Consider the following 23,018-nt stretch of genomic DNA (forward strand, 5'->3'; position numbering starts at 1 on the left):
GAGCGGGTGGCGGAGATGAGTAGGTGGTGGTGAAGTGGCAGATGAACTGATGGCACGGCAGGGGTTGGGTGAAGGTTCCGGGAGAATGACTGTAGACAGAAAAAACGGAGGTAAGTACAAGGCAGGTCAACAAGGTGCAAAAAACAACAAAACTAACGCTAGTACTCAGAGGCTGATACGCTGGCAAAACATACTGTTTATGGCTAACGATCCGGCAGGGAATGGATGTCAGGTCAGAGCTTATGAAGGGGTGATGATCAGGACCAGGTGTGCCGAAGCTGATGAGAAGCAGGTGCGGGTAATCGAGAGATCACCCGCCTAGCAACGTCGCCCGGCAACCGGACAGGGTGCGTTCAGGCACCTTCGGGAAACAGGAGATTTAGAGCAGAAAAACGGCAACACAGGCAGGAACAGACTCAGGACGCAGGGTTCATGACAGTAAATATAAATAAAGCAGGTCGTTCATCTATCATGACCAGTCATTTCCTGTCTGTGACTGGATGCTAATAGACCTGGTCAATGGTGCTGTCTGCTTCTGATGTCCCTCTGAGGGAGACAGACAGACAGTGTTGCTGAACTCTCTCTCTCCTCTCCGCTCATTTACTGTCCGTATCCTCCAATCAACCAGACAGACACACACACACACACACACGCACACACGCACACACACGCACACACGACCTGGAGCACACACTGACCCCAGTGCTAATCTCAGCCATGCAGGGCACCTCTGTCCTCTCCAACATCCCTTCCAGTGGCTAGAGAGATCATATCATAAGGGAAAGAGAGAGGAGGGCGGGTGAGGACAGTGAGAGACATGCAGCAGAATGTGTCCTGAGTCACAGCCTGTAGCCCCAGGCACTCCAGATCCCCCCAGTCACCACGACCACATGGCTCTCTGTGCCTGTGAGTGTGTGTAGATATCTGCAGGGCTGTGGTTGTCTGATAACATGTGAACATGAGTGTGCATGTACAGCATGTGTGAGTTTATTGTGCGGTTAGTTCTTCAGGCCACCTACTCAGCTCCTTGATAAGTGCTAGCTAGCACACCATCCTCTGCTTGGCTGAACCACACACTCACACAGATTGATCAACCGTCAACACTCCCCTATTGACGGCAGGGAGATATATGCCAGGACACTTAAAAACAATCACTTTCCTCTCACTCCTTGAGGAGCAGTGAGATAGTGGAGCACATGGCGAGTAGGACTGACCAGCTGTTGGTATGCTGGTGATGCTGGTAGGCTGGTGACCACCATCAAAGTGCTTAATTATTTAATATAGTACATTACATATTTTATGAGGCCTTACTTTGAGGGTGTAGTTTTTCCCTCATACAGTGGCTACATCAGGCCTGCAAGTCACATTATGTTGGCTTGCAAAGTTATGTTTAATTCCTATTGGAATCCAGCTGTAATGAATACTCGATCCCTTACACCAGCCAGAGTGGAGATATCCAACAATTGGACATTTTATACACCCACAATCTGCATTCAGAATGACTGCCAGAGTAAGAAAGATGAATAAACAAGACTATCTAAACCATCTAAACTGGAACAAACATTTCCGTAATGGGTGCAATAAGTCCAACTAACAGATTGGATGAGTTTATCTTTGTGTGGCATAAGATGGTAACACTTTATTTGGATAGTTCATTTGTAGATGCATGGCGCTTGCAACACCAGTGTTGTGGGTTCGATTCCCACGGGGGGCCAGTATGAAAACAAAAATGTATGCACTCACTAACTGTAAGTCGCTCTGGATAAGAGGGTCTGCTAAATGACTAAAATGTAAAAATGTAATGTCAACTGCATGTCTGTTGACTTTTAACAAGAACGTGTCTGTAGTCCATCTACAGATGTTCAACAAACTATCAGTAGACTATCAGTAGCATTTCAACTGCATATCCCCTCACTTGTACAAATGCCAAGCCCATCTATAAATGATCAACAAACAATCAGGAGACTATCAGCAGCATCTCAACTGCAGTAACAACTTATCAGCATATTTGTTGTCATTCTAGTAACTATCTGTAGATATGCTTTGGGACTATCCAAATAAAGTGAAACACAAGTTGAGCTTAGTGGACAGTTGACAGACTATCTACTTAACATTCAAAAATGTATCAACTGATGAGCATGTTCAGTGCATTCACTAACTGATATGATGTTTTTATGGTATAATGATGTCATGCCATAGTGTTGTGAGGACAGAGGAAGAGTTAAGAGATGAGTGGTTTGGGGCCATGAAGTCTACATTCCATTATGTCAAGGTAGATTAGTGATATTTAGGATGGCATGAGTGATGTTTAGGATACTGACTTGGGGTAAAAAGTGATGAACATCAAAGACAGGGAGTGCCCATGGAGACTTGTCAGATGTATGTGAAAGGAAGATGGTAATAAAGGCTATATAAGATAGTGTCTTCTTTGTCAAGTTAGTTCAACTGACGAAGGGCAAAGCCATGTCCGTTTGTTAGATGAACCCACGAGCTCGTGATTCAATAAATACTTGGTATGAAATCTCCACAGAATGTCTAAGTATATCCTTGCATCCTTGATTCTTTGATACCTGAGAAACTCATCATAACACTAACACTCTAGTAACCCTCTATAGATATGCAGAGGATTATCTAAATAAAGTGAAAGACTGTTTAATTAACTTAATGTGCAATAGTCACTCAACAAATCAAAATGTGCAACCGTTGTTGAGATGACTGAAATTACATTTTGACACTGGACACCTGGATAAATAATACATATAATAATAACTCTAATAATAATGAAGCTGCTCACCAGCATACCAGCTCACCAGCATACCAGCATCACCAGCATACCAGCATAAACTGGTCACCAGCATACCAACATCAACAGCATACCAGCATGAGCTGGTCACCAGCATACCAGCATCACCAGCATACCAGCATGAGCTGGTCAACAGCATCACCAGCTTGACTAGCTGGTTGGCCAGCCTAACCAGCTAGACCTTGCAGGAGAGGAGACAGCTGAGTGAAGGTGCTGGTCAGTACCCTGTTGAAAAAAACAGCATAGACCAGCCTAAATTTCAAGCTGGTCCATGCTGGTCTATGCTGGTCCATGCTGAAATTTAGGCTGGTCTATGATGTTTTTTTCAGCAGGGTAGTGACCAGCACCTTCGCTCAGCTGTCTCCTCTCCTGCAAGTACGATAGGCCACAGATTTTTACAAATCACACAAATATAACTGCAGCCAGGCAGTAACTTTATAACTGGAAAATAAACAAGATACATTTTCAACTGCTTGCTATAGATGGGTGGGTTGTTTTGCGTGTACAACTTTGGTGCAAAACAACTGTCAACTGCAAAGAATTATTGACAACATGTGAACTATACTGAACAAAAATATAAACGCAACATGTAAAGTGTGGGTCCCATGTTTCGTGAGCTGAAATAAAAGATCCCAGAAATTTTCCGTACACACAAAAAGCTTATTTCTCTCAAATTCTGTGCAGAAATTTGTTTACATCCATGTAGTGAGCATTTCTCCTTTGCCAAGATAATCCATCCACATGACAGTTGTGACATATCAAGAAGCTGATTAAACAGCATGATCATTAAACAGGTGCACCTTATGCTGGGACAAAAAAAGGTGAAAAATGATGCCACAGATGTCTCAAGTTTTGAGGGAGCGTGCAATTTGCATGCTGACTGCAGGAATGTCCACCAGAGCTGTTGCCAGATAATTTAATGTTAATTTCTCAACCGTAAGCCGCCTCCAACGTCGTTTAAGATAATTTGTCAGTATGTCCAACTGGCCTCACAACCGCAGACCACGTGTAACCACGCCAGCCCATGACCTCCACATCCGGCTTCTTCAGCTGTGGGATCGTCTGAGAACAGCCACCTGGAGTATTTCTGTCTGTAATAAAGCCCTTTTGTGGGGAAAAACTCATTCTGATTGGCTGGGCCTGGCTCCCCTGCCCAGTCATGTGAAATCCATAGATTAGGGTCTAATTAATTTATTTCAATTGACTGATTTCCTTATATGAACTATAACTCAGTAAAATCATTGAAATTGTTGCATGTTGCATTTATATTTTGTTCAGTATACATCTCTAAATGTTTATTAAAAACATAAATACATTTTCACAATAAGCACTTGTTGTCTCTCGACTACATTGTTACAATTGTTGGTTAGCTAGCTAGCTAATTTTAGCCATATTAGCATAGACGTGACATACGTCAAAACACCTCAAAACAAGACATGGTACCAATAACAAGATACAACTAGCTGAAACAAGCCACCTAGCTCCCACATGGCTGCTTTTTGTCATTGTTGCTAGCCGTCTGACCGTTCAGTATCCTAACAACACATAGCCTTCTGCCCCATCGATGCGTGCGCATCATTTCCGTGACGTATATAGCCATACCAAACTGTATGGGTTTGTTAGGAGATGCCCCCCCCCCCCCCCCCCCCCCCCCCCCCCCCGTCCTGTGGAAGTGAAGTTAGCATGGTTTGTGAAAGATACTGAAGCAGAACAATAATTACACCAGCATATCAATACGTTTCCAGAAGCTCTGTTGCTTGGAACTCTAAAAACGTATATAACTAAAGAAAATCCATTTATGATAACCTATTTCCCCATGAGTTACAATATGTAAAATTAGTTTTTATTCACAAGGGCCAAAAGCTAACGTGTGAAAGAAGGACAATCGTATATTATCAGAAGAGGGTGAGAGTGATTGCTATTCCAAATCAATCAGATATGGTGCGTTACACGAATAGAGTACATTTTGGGTAGTGTAACTTGGTAAGAAAAATGGTAACACTTTACTGTAGGTGTCCTTATGCATGCATTCATAAAGCCTTTATAACAGCTATATATCACATAACAATAGTCATAAACTGTCATAAGTAGTTTGAAATTGTTATGAGTCACGGCATGAGATGTTATAAAACCCATTATAATGGGTGTTAAAAATGGCTGTTCATCCTGTTGTCAGATGCGCTAATGTCAACTGTTAATAACAACTGCTATTACACAGTCTGCATGACAACTTATATAATATGTTATTACATGACACATAAGAGTCAACATACAAGATTTTATAACAGGGTGTTATGTCATTTAAAAACATCTGTGTTACAATATTACATTTATTTAAAAAAGGACACAATAATATACCAACTTGTCAAAAACAAACAAACGTGAAACGAAATTACAACAAAATCAACGTTGCATGGGGTATAACAGGATTTGTGACAGCTGTGAAAACAGGAAGATGTGCAGACTACAGTAACAATTACAGCTATATATATATATATATATATTTTATTTTTTTTATTTTTTAAATGCTAGTTAATAAGGTAACTGAGCAGCTAGTTGATGATGCAATTGCAACATGTCGTTGACCCACTGCTAGTGCTAGCTAACTTCACTAGCTACAGGTGCAATTAAAAAACTTAATCTGTAGCACATTGCACATTAACATCCTCTTTCACTTACAGTGGGGAAAAAAAGTATTTAGTCAGCCACCAATTGTGCAAGTTCTCCCACTTAAAAAGATGAGAGAGGCCTGTAATTTTCATCATAGGTACACGTCAACTATGACAGACAAAATGAGAAGAAAAAATCCAGAAAATCACATTGTAGGATTTTTAATGAATTTATTGGCATATGATGGTGGAAAATAAGTATTTGGTCAATAACAAAAGTTTCTCAATACTTTGTTATATACCCTTTGTTGGCAATGACACAGGTCAAACGTTTTCTGTAAGTCTTCACAAGGTTTTCACACACTGTTGCTGGTATTTTGGCCCATTCCTCCATGCAGATCTCCTCTAGAGCAGTGATGTTTTGGGGCTGTCGCTGGGCAACACAGACTTTCAACTCCCTCCAAAGATTTTCTATGGGGTTGAGATCTGGAGACTGGCTAGGCCACTCCAGGACCTTGAAATGCTTCCTACGAAGCCACTCCTTCGTTGCCCGGGCGGTGTGTTTGGGATCATTGTCATGCTGAAAGACCCAGCCACGTTTCATCTTCAATGCCCTTGCTGATGGAAGGAGGGTTTCACTCAAAATCTCACGATACATGGCCCCATTCATTCTTTCCTTTACACGGATCAGTCGTCCTGGTCCCTTTGCAGAAAAACAGCCCCAAAGCATGATGTTTCCACCCCCATGCTTCACAGTAGGTATGGTGTTCTTTGGATGCAACTCAGCATTCTTTGTCCTCCAAACATGACGAGTTGAGTTTTTACCAAAAAGTTATATTTTGGTTTCATCTGACCATATGACATTTTCCCAATCCTCTTCTGGATCATCCAAATGCACTTCAGACGGGCCTGGACATGTACTGGCTTAAGCAGGGGGACACGTCTCGCACTGCAGGATTTGAGTCCCTGGCGGCGTAGTGTGTTACTGATGGTTGGCTTTGTTACTTTGGTCCCAGCTCTCTGCAGGTCATTCACTAGGTCCCCCCGTGTGGTTCTGGGATTTTTGCTCACCGTTCTTGTGATCATTTTGACCCCACGGGGTGAGATCTTGCGTGGAGCCCCAGATCGAGGGAGATTATCAGTGGTCTTGTATGTCTTCCATTTCCTAATAATTGCTCCCACAGTTGATTTCTTCAAACCAAGCTGCTTACCTATTGCAGATTCAGTCTTCCCAGCCTGGTGCAGGTCTACAATTTTGTTTTTGGTGTCCTTTGACAGCTCTTTGGTCTTGGCCATAGTGGAGTTTGGAGTGTGACTGTTTGAGGTTGTGGACAGGTGTATTTTATACTGATAACAAGTTCAATCAGGTGCCATTAATACAGGTAACGAGTGGAGGACAGAGGAGCCTCTTAAAGAAGAAGTTACAGGTCTGTGAGAGCCAGAAATCTTGCTTGTTTGTAGGTGACCAAATACTTATTTTCCACCATAATTTGCAAATAAATTCATTAAAAATCCTACAATGGGAATTTCTGGAATTTCTTTTCTCAATTTGTCTGTCATAGTTGACGTGTACCTATGATGAAAATTACAGGCCTCTCTCATCTTTTTAAGTGGGAGAACTTGCACAATTGGTGGCTGACTAAATACTTTTTTCCCCCACTGTACACTTTGAATGCAATTACCGTTTCATGTTAATGCACGTTATTTAACTCAAGCTAACTAATGTTATATTCATTCATGTTATTTGCTGTACCTACAGTGGCTTGCGAAAGTATTCACCCCCCTTGGCATTTTTCCTATTTTGTTGCCTTACAACCTGGAATTAAAATTGATTTTTTGGGGGGGGTTGTATCATTTGATTTACACAACATGCCAACCACTTTGAAGATGCAAAATATTTTTGGGGGTGAAACAAACAAGAAATAAAACTCACTGTTCAAAAAAACCTACCATTAAAATTATAGACTGATTATGTCTTTGTCAGTGGGCAAACATACAAAATCAGCAGGGGATCAAATACTTTTTTCCCTCACTGTATATATACTGAGATCATGAGACAGATCTTGTGACACTTAGATTGCACACAGGTGGACTTTATTTAACTAATTATGTGACTTCTGGAGGTAATTGGTTGCACCAGATCTTATTTAGGGGCTTCATAGCAAAGGGGGTGAATACATATGCACATACCACTTTTCCGTTATTTATTTTGTATAATATTTTGAAACAAGTAATTTTTTTCATTTCTCTTCACCAATTTAGACTATTTTGTGTATGTCCATTACATGAAATCCAAATAAAAATACATTTAAGTTACAGGTTGTAATGCAACAAAATAGTAAAAACGCCAAGGGGGATGAATACTTTTGCAAGGCACTGTAGCTAGCTAGGTTTGCCACATAAGTCGATATCTCTTCTTCCATTTATTTTAATCCCATCATTCTTCCATTTTCAGCGATATGATTCGCTGGCACAAGAGCTCTCAATAACATTTCATTGGATCTCCAAACTGTACATAACATTTCAGCTATTTGATTCGCTGACACAAATGGACAGTTTGCAGATCCAATGAAAAGTTACTGAGAGCTTGTGTCAGCTAATCATATCGCTGAAATTGGAAGAAGGGAGGGACTTACCAACATAACAAGTCCAGCTCCGGTCAGCGGCTCCACTCCGGAGTCAGAGCAGTCCGCTCCACCGGTGCCCAGTCCAGTTCCGGTCAGCGGCTCCACTCCGGAGTCAGAGCATTCCGCTCCACCGGTGCCCAGTCCAGCTCCGGTCAGCGGCTCCACTCCGGAGTCAGAGCAGTCCGCTCCACCGGTGCCCAGTCCAGCTCAGGTCAGCGGCTCCACTCCGGAGTCAGAGCAGTCCGCTCCACCGGTGCCCAGTCCAGCTCAGGTCAGCGACTCCACTCCAGAGTCAGAGCAGTCCGCTCCACCGGTGCCGAGTCCAGTTCCGGTCAGCGGCTCCACTCCGGAGTCAGAGCATTCCGCTCCACCGGTGTCCAGTCCAGCTCCGGTCAGCGGCTCCACTCCGGAGCCAGAGTAGTCCGCTCTACCGGGATCCGGTTCAGCTCCGGTCAGCGGCTCCAATCCGGGTCCAGACGTCAGCCCCTCTCCAGGTTCGGGGTCTCCAACACCAGGGTCCAGACAGGGATCGGTGCATCGTGGGAGGACTGAGAGGGGAAGCTCCGCGTTGAGGTCCAGACCGGTCCAGGGGTGCAACACGGAGGCAGTAAGGGAGAAGGCGTCACGCCCGGAGCCGGAGCCGCCACCGAGTCTGGAAGCGCACCCGGTCCCTCCCCTGTTAAGTCAGGTTTGTGCGGCCGGAGTCCGCACCTTTGGGAGGGGGGGTACTGTCAGGCCCTGACCTATAGAACTCTAGTTAGTTTGGTCAGGGTGTGCATGTTTAGTTCTATGTTGTTGTATATCTATGTTTAGAGTCTAGTTGTTATACGTCTATGTTTGGCCGGGTATGATTCCCAATCAGAGGCAGCTGTCGCTCGTTGTCTCTGATTAGGGATCATACTTAGGCAGCCAGTTTTCCTGCCTGGGTTGTGGGATCTTGTTCGTACTCTGGTTTGGCTTGTATGTGTTTTAGCCATAGTGAGTGTCACATTACGTTGCCTTTTGTTGTTTTGGTCGAGTGTTTATCCAGTTTAAATAAACATGTTCGCATACCACGCTGCACCTTGGTCTGACCCGTTCCTCAACGTTCGTGACAAATTCCTAGTTAAAAGGGATGCAAAATGTCCTCTAGACACACACAACATGGCAGCCAACACATCTCAAAGCCAAAAAAAGAACACAGGAAATGTGTCAGTGTATCTGTGAAAATACTTTCCATTTCGGAAAATTGCATTTTTACGACAGGAAAATTTCAATAATGTTCTAAGGACTAAGTGTGGTAATTTGTAACACAGCATAAATTACTTTGTATAATCCATTATCTTTGTATGTCTAATATTGATGAGTGTTTTGGACATTTGTCTGAAAATAATGAGCATATTAAACTGAAGGTTGTCTATTGACTTCCAAATCTCCACGCCTGTATATTACCTTGTACAAATTGTTCAATTGCAAAGAAATAATTAGAAAGGTAATGTACTTTTGAGCTGACCGTCCTACCCACAGATAACTATTCTAGGAGCTATATTTAAGCCCAGCTAATGTTGGGGCTTTTAGCTTTCCAATTCACACTTCAGACTGGTGAGACAGTAAGTTAATAGAAATACAAGCCAGCAGACCTCCATATGACAACCCCAGGTGTGTGGTGTGTAGGTGCATCCGTGCGTGCGTCTGTGCCTGTGTGCGTGTCCAGGGTGCCATCATTGGGAGGATGAAGAGCACGTGGTGTTCGTCCACGCCAATCCAACACCAACATGTCCAGCACACCCTGGAACCTCAGGGACTTCACTCGTCTGTGAAGGAGGTGACACTGTTCTGAAAGAGGTGACACTGAGCCAGAGGAACTGACACTGTCATTGTGCCTAGCTACAGAGGTGCCACAGCTTTAGGCTTTCAGGCCACAGGCTGGGCTGGGCTGGGTTGGGTTGATCAGGGCTGGACTGGGCTGGGTTGGGTTGGTCAGGGCTGGGCTGGGCTTGGCTGGCAGGAGAGGTTGAGCTTGATTGGGCTGGTCTGGACTGGCCTGGGCTGGATTGGGCTGGTCAGGGCTGTGCTGGATTGGGCTGGACTGGGCTGGATTGGGTTAGGCTGGCCTGGGCTGGGATGGGCTGGGTTGGACTGGATTGGACTGAGCTGGGCTGGATTGGGCTAGACTGGCCTGGGCTGGATTGGGCTGGGCAGGGCTGGATTGGGCTAGGCTGGGATGGCCTGGGCTAGGCTACTTGGGCTGGGCTGGCCTAAGATAGTCTGGCTGCAGCTGGCTACAGAGTCTACCCTTAATTAGCAGTTAAAGGTCATTTTAGCACATTTCAGTCAGGCAAGCTGCGGGTCACCCTGAGAGACCATGGGCCATGATATTAAGATGGTGCCAAGTTGCCCGGGTGACTGTTGGCTTGGGAACACTAAGGAGCTGCTCATTAGAACAATAACAGTTAATATTCAAAGCCATGCATGGCAATATTCAACCAATCTGACCAGTGGAAAACTCCACGTCTCTAGGGGGTTATGGGGGAGTTAATGCAAAGAGTGTAATGCAAAGTGTGACCATGTTTTCTTCTTCCTACTGTATTCCTATTCCAGGGCAGTGTACGTACACTCTCAGAAAAATGGTACAGTTACGGTACAGTATTGTTCCCGGGGGTACAATAATATCTAAATACACATAATGTACCTTCAGCGGTGGGCATACACTGAGTATACAAAACATTAGTAACACCTTCCTAACATTGGGTTGCACCTCCCTTTTGCCCTCAGAACAGCCTCAATTCATCGGGGCATGGACTCTACAAGATGTTGAAAGCATTCCACAGGGATGCTGGCCCATGTTGACTCCAATGTTTTCCATAGTTGTGTCAAATTGGCTGGATGTTCTTTGGGCGGTGGACCATTCTTGATAGACACGGGAAACTGCTGTGTGTGAAAAACCCAGCAGCGTTGCAGTTCTTGACACACTCAAACCGGAGCGCCTGACACCTACTGCCATACCCTGTTCAAAGGCACTTCAATCTTTTGTCTTGCCCATTCACCCTCTGAATGGCACACATACACAATCCATGTCTCAATTGTCTGAAGGCTTAAAAATCCTTCTTTAACCTGTCTCCTCCTCTTCATCTACACTGAATGAAGTGGATTTAAAAAGTGACATCAATAAGGGATCATAGCTTTCACCTGGATTCACATGGCAAATCTATGTCATGGAAAAAAGCAGGTGTACCTAATGTTTTGTACACTCAGTGTATAATCTCACATTGCACGGTTCGGTTCCTTTTAGGGTACATGCGCGGATAATCTAGTATAATAGTAAATTTTTGTACCCAATATTTTGAATATAAAGGTACAATCATCACACAATCTCGAAAACCACGCCTGTTATAATCATATTTCCCAGCAGCTAGATTTTTAGAATTGTTTGTTTCAATAGGTGTGTTTTTGCATATTGATTGATTAATTGATCTTATGCTACTCAAAATATAAAAAACATACATTTTTCTAAACTATTCCAATCTGTTAGTAGTGGGACTTACTGCATCCGTTACTGAGATGGTTGTTGACGTTTGAATGGTTTAGATCAGGGATAGGCAACTGGCCCGCGGCCCACCTTATGTAGGCCCGCAGATATTTATAATAACTAGATGTTAATTGTACATGAAGAACAATTGGTGGGACTTGCTTTAACTCTTTAAAAGTATTTTTGTGGTAGTGGTAGAAGATTAAAAAGTTGTACTTTATCATTTAAAGCGAAGCAGTTACATATAGACAAAGTTAAATTTGGTAAAGTAATTGGTCTGATTACTTTGATAGACTACTATATCAACCTTATTACTTTGGATTGTGCAGAAGTTGGATCACAAAAAAATTCTAAACTAAACTGTTGCGTGTGAAAACTAAGAGGAAAGACAAGACAAAGTGATCCTCTGTCAGAAGATGGAATAAAAAGCAGGATCATGTGGACAACACTCTTAGGAAAGCAAAGTAACTCTGAATCATTCATGCTGTGGGTTTCAGATAAATAGATGAATGATTTACTTTTGTAATCTGTTCAGTGTGAATGAAGTTTGATTTTAGTTGAATGATGATGTAATGATTAGAAAGTTTTAGGCTATTATTTGGGGAGAGAAATATGATGGTGCATCTAGCCGGTGACAGCTCTTGAAAATTATTTTTATGGTAGTTGAAAAACTATGTAGAATAGGTTTTTATGTCGACCTATTGATAGCTAGCTGTAGTTCTATCTAATAAATAAACTATTTAGGCCACAGGTGTCAAACTCACTCCACGGAGGGCCGAGTGTCTGCAGGTTTTCGTTCCTCCCTTGTATTTGATTGATGAATTAAGGTCACTAATTAGTAAGGAACTCCCCACACCTGGTTGTCTTAATTGAAGGGAAAAAACTAAAACCTGCAGACACTAGGCCCTCCATGGAATGAGTTGACACCCCTGCTTTAGGCTAACATTGATGACTGAAAAGTACATTTATTGAAGAAAATGTGGTGTGTTTCCTAGTTTATTTTAAAGTATGTATGGTTTTGAAATACGTTATAGTAGTGGTAGTGTCTGCAGTAGTAATGGTGGTGACTGGTTATAGTTGAAAAAGTAGATAGATTAAAAGTTAGGATATACTGAACATGTGAAAGTTGGTTCGATGTCTTTAGCTTACGTGGTTCAAATTAATCTTGGTGACTTATTTTATGCAAATGTGTATAGTTATGGTTGATAAAATGTTGTAAAGAAGATTACATTAGGATAGCCTGAGCATGTGAAAGTTGGTTTGGTGTCTGGCTTAAACGGTTCAAGAGTTACTGTTGGAGGGTTTTTTAATGAAAATGTATGCACATTTACAGTGCATTCAGAAAGTATTCAGATCTCTAGATTTTTTCCACATTTTGTTACGTTACAGCCTTATTCTAAAATTGATAAAATTAATGATTTTCCTCATCAATCTACACACAATATCCCATAATGACAAAGCGAGAACAGGTTTTTAGAAATGTTTGCAAATGTATTAAAAATCAAAAACAGAAATACCTTATTTACATAAGTATTCAGACCCTTTGCTATGAGACTCGAAATTGAGCTCAGGTGCATCCTGTTTCCATTGATACTCCTTGAGATGTTTCTACAACTTGATTGGAGTCCACCTGTGGTAAATTCAATTGATTGGACATTATTTGGAAAGGCACACACCTGTCTACATAAGGTCCCACAGTTGGCAGTGCATGTCAGAGCAAAAACCAAGCCATGAGGTCGAAGGAATTGTCCGTAGAGCTCCACAACAGGATTGTGTCGAGGCACAGATCTGGGGAAGGGTACCAAAACATTTCTGGAGTATTGAAGGTCCCCAAGAACACAGTGAACTCCATCATTCTTAAATGGAAGAAGTTTGGAACCACCAAGACTCTTCCTAGAGCTGACCCCCCGGCCAAACTGAGCAATCGGGGGAGAAGGGCCTTGGTCAGGGAGGTGACCAAGAACCCGATGGTCACTCTGATAGAGCTCCATAGTTCCTCTGTGGAGATGGGAGAACCTTCCAGAAGGACAACTCTCTCTGCAGCACTACATCAATCAGGCCTTTATGGTAGAGTGGCCAGATGGAAGCCACTCCTCAGTAAAAGACACATGAGAGCCCACTTGCAGTTTGCCAAAAGGCAACTACAGTGAGGGAAAAAAGTATTTGATCCCCTGCTGATTTTGTACATTTGCCCACTGACAAAAAAATGATCAGTCTATAATTTTCATGGTAGGTTTATTTGAACAGTGAGAGACAAAATAACAACAACAAAATCTAGAAAAACACATGTCAAAAATGTTAAATTGATTTGCATTTTAATGAGGGAAATAAGTATTTGACCCCCTCTCAATCAGAAAGATTTCTGTCTCCCAGGTGTCTTTTATACAGATAACGAGCTGAGATTAGGAGCACACTCTTAAAGGGAGTGCTCCTAATCTCAGCTTGTTACCTGTATAAAAGACACCTGTCCACAGAAGCAATCAATCAATCAGATTCCAAACTCTCCACCATGGCCAAGACCAAAGAGCTCTCCAAGGATGTCAGGGACAAGATTGTAGACCTACACAAGGTTGGAATGGGCTACAAGACCATCGCCAAGCAGCTTGGTGAGAAGGTGACAACAGTTGGTGTGATTATTCGCAAATGGAAGAAACACAAAATAACAGTCAATCTCCCTCGGCCTGGGGCTCCATGCAAGATCTCACCTCGTGGAGTTGCAATGATCATGAGAACGGTGAGGAATCAGCCCAGAACTACACGGGAGGATCTTGTCAATGATCTCAAGGCAGCTGGGACCATAGTCACCAAGAAAACAATTGGTAACACACTACGCCGTGAAGGACTGAAATCCTGCAGCGCCTGCAAGGTCCCCCTGCTCAAGAAAGCACATATACAGGGCCGTCTGAAGTTTGCCAATGAACATCTGAATGATTCAGAGGATAACTTGGTGAAAGTATTGTGGTCAGATGAGACCAAAATTGAGCTCTTTGGCATCAACTCAACTCGCCGTGTTTGGAGGAGGAGGAATGCTGCCTATGACCCCAAGAACACCATCCCCACCGTCAAACATGGAGGTGGAAACATACTTTGGGGGTGTTTTTCTGCTAAGGGGACAGGACAACTACACCGCATCAAAGGGATGATGGACGGGGCCATGTACCGTTAAATCTTGGGTGAGAACCTCCTTCCCTCAGCCAGGGCATTGAAAATGGGTCGTGGATGGGTATTCCAGCATGACAATGACCCAAAACACACGGCCAAGGCAACAAATGAGTGGCTCAAGAAGAAGCACATTAAGGTCCTGGAGTGGCCTAGCCAGTTTCCAGACCTTAATCCCATAGAAAATCTGGGGAGGGAGCTGAAGGTTTGAGTTTCCAAACGTCAGCCTCGAAACCTTAATGACTTGGAGAAGATCTGCAAAGAGGAGTGGAACAAAATCCCTCCTGAGATGTGTGCAAACCTGGTGGCCAACTACAAGAAACGTCTGACCTCTGTGATTGCCAACAAGGGTTTTGCCACCAAGTACTAAGTCATGTTTTGCAGAGGGGTCAAATACTAATTTCCCTCATTAAAATGCAAATCAATTTATAACATTTTTGACATGCGTTTTTCTGGATTTTTGTTGTTGTTGCTATTCTGTCTCTCACTGTTCAAATAAACCTACCATTAAAATTACAGACTGATCATGTCTTTGTCAGTGGGAAAACGTACAAAATCAGCAGGGGATCAAATAATTTTTTCCCTCACTGTAAAGAACTGGGGTGACGATTCTCTGGTTTGACGAAACCAAGATTGAACTCTTTGGCCTGAATGCCAAGCGTCACGTCTGGAGGAAACCTGGCACCATCCCTACGGTGAAGCATGGTGGTGGCAGCATCATGCTGTGGGGATGTTTTTCAGCGGCAGGGACTGGGAGACTAGTCAGGGTCGAGGGAAAGATGAACAGAGCAAAGTACAAAGAGATCCTGCCCCAGAGCGCTCAGGACCTCAGACTGGGGTGAAGGTGCACCTTCCAAAGGAAAACAACCCTAAGCACAAAGTCAAGACAAAGCAGGAGTTGAATGTATTCTGGAGAGACCTGAAAATAGCTGTGCAGCGACGCTCCCCATCCAACCTGACAGAGCTTAAGAGGATCTGCAGAGAAGAATGGGAAAACTCCTCAAATACAGGTGTGCCAAGCTTGTAGCATCATACCCAAGAAGACTCAAGGCTGTAATCACTGCCAAAGGTGCTTCAACAAAGTACTGAGTAAAGGGTCTGAATACTTATGTAAATATGATATTTCTGTTTTTCATTTTTTATAAATGTGCAAAAATTCTAAAAAATTGTTTTTGCTTTGTCATTATGGGGTATTGTGTGTAGATTGATGAGGGGGGAAAATGATTTAATCCATTTTAGAATAAGGCTGTAACGTAACAAAATGTGGGAAAAGTCAAGGGGTCTGAATACTTTACGAATTTACTGTATATAATTATAGTTGATAAAAGTTTGAAAGAATTTGAAGTTAGGATAGCCTGAACATGTGAAAGTTGGTTTGGTGTATCTAGCTTGAACGGTTCAAGAGTTACTGTTGGTGAGTTATAATATGCTAATTCATAGTTATATATAGTTATAGTCAATAAAAATGGTTAAGAAGTTGAAGTCTATTCGCTCTATTCAATTAGAGCAGCAGGATCAACGTACAGCCCGCCCTTCTATTTAGAGACAGGCAAACTAGCCAGTTGAGTTATCTTGAGCACGGTCCTGAGAAGGACGATGAAGCTAGTGAGCATTAGATATATTCTCTGTATCATTCCAGGTCGTCCAAACCAGGGACGCGTTAGAAATCTTAGCGCTAGCTGTTCAGTCTGAAACAGATTCACAAATCATGGGATTTTTCACGCTATGAAGACGTGTGTCTCCCTCCAAGGCAGGTGTTGCTAGGCAACAGTTTCCTTGACACGCCTGCTCCCTCCATGGCTAAAGCCAGTGTAAGAAATATGCTAACAAAAGTTTTTGCTACGAAACTAAATAAATACTGAACTCCAACAAAACTTCTTTGCTAGATTTATGATAATGATGTTAGCCAAATTTGCAGCTGTAATTAATGAATCTACTAGCTTCTGACATAACTTACTGCATCTATAATGAAAGCACAGTTGATGGGTTACTAAAACAGCTCTATCTATTGATTGGTAGAATATATTCCTAATCTGTTTTCAGATTTGAAAAGCATGGAGTAGAGGAAGATTTCATACACTCTACGTTTTTGTCTGACTTGTTGGGGGAGTGGTCAAAACGGCAGTTGTTTGGAAAAGATTGGAACAAATGTGTTAATGTAGTTACTAAAACATCTGTATTGTTAGATCCATAGCGGATATTTGCTGATTTGAATAGCAGATAAGTAGACGAAGATGTCATACTTTCTACGTTTTTGTCAACTTTTTCGGAAAGTGGTCAAAATTTCAGTTGTGCATAAAGAGTTACAGAAAATATTTTTAATGCGGCTACTAAAACAGTGGTAACTTTTTATTGGAATAAGATATTTTTGTTCCGCGTACAGATTTTAAAAGCAGGGAAGTAGACCAAGATGTCATATCCTCTCACTTTTTGTCTAAGTGTTTGGAAAAGTGGTCAAAGTGTAAGGTTCTGTATTTATTTTCTTAGTTCACCTTATGTTCTTGAACGTAGCCCTGTTTCTTTGTGTTCTTGAATGTAGCCCTGTCTTTCATTTCTGTTCATTGATTTCACCTGTGTTAGTTACTCACCTGGTCTCATCAGCTCCTTATTTAATTCAGTTCATTCTGGTTGTGCCTTGTGAGGTATTGTTCGTCTTGACTCTACTAAGCCTTTTCCTAGCTCGTTTATGTGAACCAGTTATAGCCTTCAGTCCTAGTTTCGATTCACCTTCCTGTTTGCCTACCTGTGTATGACCAGGCGAAATAAACACCTGCCGCGCTCTGTGCGTGAATCTACTCCTTCTTCTCCCTGAGTATTCATTACACAAAGTAGCTGATTTGTGTCAAAAGTTGCATTGTTGCATTTACAGTGAATGGAAGTTGGAAGTGATGATGACACAATGGGGAGCTTTAGAATGTTAATAGTATCAATAATATTAAAAAGTTGTATGCAAGCACACTTCTCCAGACCAGTCTGCACATTTTAAAGTTTGAATGGCGTTTCTAGCTTAAACGATGTAAGAGGAGTATTGTTTTAAAGTCAGGACTTTTACTTCGCAAGTCCCACCTAATCATAATTTTGGAACTGAATCTGGGCTTACTGTTACGAGTTAGAATAGTAGAATACACCAAGTGCAATTTCGAAATTTGGTTGTGCATCCGCAGTTTTTCTCTTGTTATGTCAGTTACTGACAGTCACTCAATTAGCCCATGCTAGCTAAAATAGTTTTGATTGATAAGTTAGTCTTGCGGCCAGCTATCAAAAGCAATAATTATCTCCGCCCCATGGCAAAATGTGTAGAATTGCATGAAATGTGTTATAAAATTGCAACGACTTCTCTCTTCCCCATGGCAAAATGTGTAGAATTGCAGCAAACTTGCTTTAAACTGCAACATTTTCTAAACTGCAACATTTTCCATAAGCCCCATGGAAAAATGTGTAGAATAGAGGGAAATTAACTGTAAAAGTGGGGGGGCCGCTAAAATATTTTGGTTGCAAGGTGGGGGACGTTGTCGCATAGAGATCTCTATACATCTCTATGTCACGAATTCCGCCGAGACTGCTCCTCCTCCTTGCTCGGGCAGGCTTCGGCGTTCGTCGTCCCCGGAGTACTAGCTACTACCGCTTGATGTATCGATGTTTGTTTGGTCTTGTCTTGTTAGTGCACCTGTTTCGTGTTATGTATTGATTAGGTCACCTATAAGTTTCCTTTAGTTTTGTTTGCAGTTGTGTGTGATTGTCCGCCTGTCCTTTGATGTAAGATATTTGTTCTCATGTTGATAGTGTCTTTACGCACTGTATGCGTAATCGCTCACCTCCAGTGTTTGAGGCCCGTTTATTTTGTATTGTATTTGTGGACTAGTAAAGTTTTTTTTGACTGAGCTTCTGTGTCCTGCGCCTGACTCCAACACCGCATCCACATCAGCTTGTGACAGAATCACACACCAATACTATGGAGTCAGCAGGAGCAGCGGCGCCGACTGAGTCGCTGGAGGATCGGGTCAGCTGTTAGGACGCCAGGATCCAGCAACTCGGCTCCGCCATGCAGGAGGTGATGAACACCCTGCGCCGATGGGAAAGGGGAGGCGTCCCCACACCTCCTCCTACATTACCACCACCATCGGCCAGCCCCACCAGACCAGCTCCGGAATCCAGTGGGATTCGGCTCTCGCTCCCGAGGGCGTATGATGGCACCGCAGCCGGGTGTCAGGGGTTCCTCCTTCAGGTGGAACTCTAACTGGCCACCATACACCCGGCGCCCTCGGGATACGAGAGCGTTTCCGCCCTCATCTCCTGTCTCTCCGGCAAGGCGTTGGAGTGGGCCAACGCCGAATGGAGGGGAATAGACACCGCCATCATCAGCTACGCGGAGTTCTCCCGCCGCTTCAGGGCTGTATTCGATCACCCTCCTGAGGGTAAAGCAGTGGGGGAGCATCTGTTCCACCTCCGACAGGGGAAGAGGAGCGCACAGGAGTTCGCCCTGGATTTCCGGACTCTAGCGGCGGATGCGGGGTGGAATGAGAGGGCCCTCATCAACCACTATCGGTGTAGCCTGCGTGAGGACGTTCGTCGAGAGCTGGCCTGCAGGGACACCAATCTGTCCTTCGACCAGCTGGTGGACATGTCCATCCGTCTGGATACCCTGCTGGCCACCCGCGGACGTCCCGAGTTGGGGCCGTCCATTCCATCCCCCAGCACCTCCGAGCCGAGCCCTATGGAGCTCGGGGGTGCTGGCGCTAGAGAGAGAAGGAGAGAGAACCCGAGGGGGCCGTCCCCTGCACCAACTGTGGCCGTGGAGGACACACTGCGGCTAGGTGCTGGGGAGGGTCTCCAAGGAAACGGGGCAACAGGTCGCACACTGGGGAGTCATTTCAGGTGAGTAGGCGCCCCACTCACCCAGAGCTCTCTGTTGTTCAATTGTGTATACCTGTGGTATTTCCTCAGGTTGCATCTCATTCCCAGTATAAGGCGCTAGTCAATTCAGGCGCAGCTGGGAATTTTATTGATCGGAAATGTTGTACTAAGTTAGGGATTCCCCTCCTGCACGTTGATGCACCCTTCCCTGTCCATGCCCTAGATAGCCGCCCGTTGGGATCTGGGTTGATTAGGGAGATCACAGCGCCACTAAAGATGAAGACGCAGGGGGGTCATGAGGAGATCATTCAGTTGTACCTGATTGACTCTCCTGCGTATCCCGTGGTGCTGGGGCTTCCTTGGTTAATCACCCATGACCCCACCATTTCGTGGCAACAGAGGGCTCTCAAGGAATGGTCTGACCAGTGTGTTGGGCGATGTTTAGGTGTTTCCGTTGGGGCGACCACGGTGGAGAGTCCGAACCAAGTGCCCACAATGCACATTCCCCCTGAGTATGAGGATTTGGCACTCGTGTTCAGCAAGACGAGGGTGACGCGATTGCCACCTCATAGACAGGGAGATTGTGCGATAAACATCCAGACAGGTGCGGCACTCCCGCGGAGCCATGTGTATCCTCTGTCTCAAGAGGAGACGGCGACTATGGAGACATACATAGCTGAGTCCCTGAGACAAGGATACATACGGTCCTCCACTTCCCCTGCGTCCTCGAGTTTCTTTTTTGTGAAGAAGAAGGATGGAGGGTTGCGCCCGTGTATTGATTACCGTAGTCTCAATCAGATCACTGTTAAATACAGTTACCCTCTTCCTCTGATTGCGAGTATGACTGAATCATTGCACGGAGCGCGTTTCTTCACAAAACTGGATCTCAGGAGCGCCTATAACTTGGTGCGCATTAGGGAGGGAGATGAATGGAAGACGGCATTTAGTACCACCTCAGGTCATTATGAGTATCTCATCATGCCATACGGGTTAATGAATGCTCCTTCAGTCTTCCAATCATTTGTGGACGAGATCTTCCGGGACCTGCATGGGCAGGGTGTGGTAGTGTACATTGACGACATCCTAGTGTACTCTTCTACACGAGCCGAGCATGTAGCCCTGATGCGCCGAGTGTTGGGTAGGCTGTTGGAGCATGACTTGTATGTCAAGGCAGAGAAATGTCTGTTTTTCCAGGAGTCCATCTCCTTCTTGGGTCATCGGTTGTCCGCGTCAGGGGTGAAGATTGACCGTGTGTCAGCCGTGCGTAACTGGCAAACCCCAACCACTGTTAAAGAGGTGCAGCAGTTTTTGGGGTTTGCCAATTACTACCGGAGGTTTATCCGGGGTTTTGGACAGGTAGCAGCTCCCATTACTTCCCTGCTGAAGGGGGGCCCGGTGCGTTTGCAGTGGTCGGCTGAAGCGGACAGGGCGTTTGGTAAACTGAAGGTCCTGTTCACTTTGGCTCCGGTGCTGGCGCACCCGGACCCCGCTTTAGCGTTCCAGGTAGAGGTGGACGCGTCAGAAGCCGGGCTTGGGGCAGTACTGTCGCAACGCTCAGGCACGCCTCCTAAGCTCCGCCCCTGCGCTTTTTATTCTAAAAAGCTCAGCCCGGCGGAACGTAATTATGACTTAGAGGACAGGGAGCTGTCAGCCGTGGTTCAAGCTCTAAAGGTGTGGGGGGGCTCAACACCCTTTTCTCATTCTGACTGATCACCGTAACCTGGAGTACATCCGGGCAGCTAGGAGATTGAACCCTCGTCAGGCTAGGTGGAACATGTTTCTGACCCGGTTCGTGTTTAAGACAACCTACATCCCAGGGTCCCAGAACGGTAAGGCAGACGCCCTGTCCAGGCGGTATGACACAGAGGAGAGGTCCGTTGAGCCCACTCCCATACTGCCGGAGTCTTGTCTGGTGGCACCGGTGGTATGGGAGGTCGATACGGAAATTGAGCGGGCGTTACGCACCGACCCTACTCCCCCAGAGTGTCCAGTGGGTCGGACGTACGTGCCGCTCGAGGTCCGTGATCGTCTCATTTATTGGGCTCATACGTCACCCTCCTCTGGACATCCAGGTATTGGCCGGACAGTGCACTGCCTTAGTGTGAAGTACTGGTGGCCAACATTGGCTAGGGACGTGAGGGTTTATGTCTCCTCCTGCTCGGTGTGCGCTCAGTGTAAGGCGCCTAGACACCTGCCCAGGGGGAAGTTACAACCCCTGCCCGTTCCACAACGGCCGTGGTCTCACCTCTCGGTAGACTTTGTCACGGACCTTCCCCCCTCCCAGGGGAATACCACCATTCTGGTCGTTGTGGATCGGTTCTCTAAAGCCTGTCGTCTCATCCCAATGCCGGGTCTCCCTACTGCCCTACAGACTGCTGAGGCTTTGTTTACCCACGTCTTCCGGCACTACGGGGTACCCGAGGATATAGTGTCTGATCGGGGTCCCCAATTCACCTCTAGAGTCTGGAGGGCGTTCATGGAACACTTGGGGGTCTCGGTTAGCCTTACCTCGGGGTTCCACCCTGAGAGTAATGGGCAGGTGGAGAGAGTGAACCAGGATGTGGGTAGGTTTCTGAGATCATATTGACAGGGCCGGCAGGAGGAGTGGTCGGGGTATATCCACTGGGCAGAGATAGCTCAGAACTCTCTTCGCCACTCCTTACTAACCTGACCCCTTTCCAGTGTGTGTTAGGGTATCAGCCGGTTCTGGCACCATGGCATCAGAGCCAGATCGAGGCTCCTGCGGTGGATGAGTGGTTTCGGCGCTCGGAGGAGACGTGGAACGCTGCACACGTCCATCTGCAGCGGGCCATCCGTCGGCAGAAGGCGAGCGCCGATCTCCACCGCAGTGAGGGTCCAGTATACGCCCCTGGAGATCGAGTCTGGCTCTCGACTCGAAACCTGCCCCTTCGCCTGCCCTGCCGGAAGCTGGGACGGCGGTTTGTGGGGCCATTCAAAGTCCTGAGGAGATTGAACGAGGTTTGCTACAAGTTACAACTGCCTAATGATTATCACATTAACCCCTCGTTCCATGTGTCTCTCCTCAGGCCGGTGGTAGCTGGTCTACTCCAGGACTATGAGATAAGAGAGACTCCTCCGCCCCCACTGGACATCGAGGGGGCTCCGGCGTACTCGGTCCGGTCCATCGTGGATTCAAGACGTCGGATGGGAGGTCTACAATATCTCGTGGAGTGGGAGGGGTACGGCCCGGAGGAACGGTGCTGGGTGCCTAGGAGGGACATTTTAGATCCATCCCTCCTGACTGAGTTCCACCGTAGTCATTCCACGCGCCCTGCTCCGCGTCCTCCTGGCCGTCCCCGAGCCCGGGGTCAGCGCACGGCTGGAGCCGCGCGTCAAGGGGGGGGTACTGTCACGAATTCCGCCGAGACTGCTCCTCCTCCTTGCTCGGGCAGGCTTCGGCGTTCGTCGTCCCCGGAGTACTAGCTACTACCGCTTGA

The sequence above is a fragment of the Coregonus lavaretus genome, assembly GCF_964263955.1.
Source record: "Coregonus lavaretus genome assembly, chromosome: 2".
Lineage (NCBI taxonomy): Eukaryota > Metazoa > Chordata > Actinopteri > Salmoniformes > Salmonidae > Coregonus > Coregonus lavaretus.